Below are 2,212 nucleotides of genomic sequence, written 5' to 3' on the forward strand. Positions count from 1 at the left end.
ATTGGACCCTCATACGGCAAGGGCAACAGGGTCGAACGGTAAATTGGCGGACTTCGGACCCGCACAAAGAGGACGCACCGTGAACTAACGGTGCGGCAGTGGACCTTGGACCCGATCACGCGAGCTGGAAAAGGGAAATAACGGGACCATCACAGGCTATAAAAGGCGGCGCAAGCGCAGCACAGGGGAGAGTAATAGTGCGAGAATCAAAGCGAGTGCGTGTACGCGAGACTAGTAGCAAGTTAATCAAGTGCCGAGATCGCAAAGTCGAGACGCCGAACGACTGAGAGTCTACAAGGCTGAGGCTTCAACGCTGAGATCCAACGGGTGCTAGGTCGTGGTTAAATCGAGCTCAGGGAGTCCTTGCGTGGAGTCTGCGATAAAGGTGGCTGGGCGAAGAGGTCGAACCGAGTTCAACCGGCTAGGCGATACACCTTGCCGACACAATCCGGACCAACTTAGGGAGCCTGCGATAAAGGTAGCTAGGCGAAAAGGCAGAACGGCGTTCTACCTGCTAGGCGAAACACCTTGCCGGTCCCGATAGTGAGGTTCGCATAACATCCAGAGTCTCGAAGGAGCCGTCACAAGGCAGATACCAGCAAGCAGTCGACGACGAGGAGCGACGCCGCGAAGGACAGCGACGAGGAGCGACGCCGCAGAGGACGACGACGAGGAGCAGCAGCAGCTGAAGAGCGGCGAGGCTTGTACAAGGAGACGAATAAAGACAGTTACGATCCCAACAGAACTCTTGCGTTATTCATTGGTCAAAGGCAATCACACAATATAAATTTGGTGGAACGAACCCATAACCTCTCTGAGCTAGCCGCCCGTTAACGTAGCGAGCGAGAATACATAGAAATCAGGTCGTTACATCTGGCGCCCATGAGTGATTGCTCTGACCAAGAGAACAAAAGATCAAAGATGGGAAAGTCCTGGATTTATAATCTCAGGAAGGAGGACTTCGCCGAGGTGAGCAATGTTCTGGGAATAGAACTTGAGGGCTCGGTAGAGGCGATGAGGAAGACCCTGGCAGAGACGGTTGACCGCATAACAGAAGACCCGGTCGTGGCAGAGTTAGTGGCAGGTCTGGAGGTCAAATTCCGGAAGCTGCCGGTCCCAAAATTCAAGCTAACAGCCGCAGATGCCGAAGGCCTTATAGCAAGCCTGGATATTCAGAGCATGGCAAGCGACGGCAGGCAGCGAGAAGGCAGCCGCGAGAGGAAAGAAAGCGTACGGCCACATCCGCAGGACTACGCCAAGGTGGCCAAGCAAGTCCGAGAGTGGAACTTTCGGTACGACGGCAACGACAAGCCAGTGGAGTTCCTGGAGCAGGTGGAGTGGTCAGCCGTGACATATGGTCTGGATATAAACCAGATCCCACGAGCAATGCTGGAGCTGCTGCAGGGCAGAGCCCTAAAGTGGTTCATAGCCAACAACCGGCAGTGGGACAACTGGGGAGACTTCATATTCAGCTTCCAAGGATATTTCCTTCCTCGAGGCTACATGGAGAAGCTTGCGGACCAGGTCAGGCAGCGGAGGCAGACATACGGGGAAAAATTTAAAGATTACATGGTGGACATGCAGACGATGATGCGGCCCCTGGGTATGTCTGCCAAAGAAGTCCTGAACAGGATAAAGGGAGAACAGCACGCCGGCCCTCCGAATGTTTATCCGGCCGTACGAGTGTCGGCACCTGGACACCCTGATGGCGCTGGCAGACGAGTTTGAGGAGCTGGAGGAGCAACGGGAGAAGTTTGAAATGGAAAACCACTCCCAGAGGACACAGAACCGCCCAGTGCCAAGGCCAAGGGCAGAGCAGGGTGCGGTGTATAGGCGGTGCCAGGAGGACACGGAGGCGCCACGGAGGCATACGCCGCAGGAACACGGACCACCAGCCGATCGCAGTGGATTTATACAGAATCCGGCCAACGCGTGTCGCAGATGCGGGGGCGCGGACCACTGGACGAAGGAGTGCCGGAACCGGCGACTCACATTCTGCTGGCGATGCGGAAAGATAGGCGTCCGAACGGTGGAGTGCTGTTCGGGAAACGCGCAACGATCCCAGCCTCCGAGGGGCGGCCAGGGATCGTAAGGTGCTGCCTCTCAAAAATAATGGGCGACCTGAAGGCGGAAGAAATGCAACTGTCCGCCACAGTGCTCATAGGTGACGCGAACGTTAAGGCCACGGTGGACACCGGCGCGACAGCGAGTT

This window comes from Drosophila elegans, unplaced genomic scaffold, assembly GCF_018152505.1.
Source record: "Drosophila elegans isolate 14027-0461.03 unplaced genomic scaffold, ASM1815250v1 contig_153, whole genome shotgun sequence".
Classification (NCBI taxonomy): Eukaryota; Metazoa; Arthropoda; class Insecta; order Diptera; family Drosophilidae; genus Drosophila; species Drosophila elegans.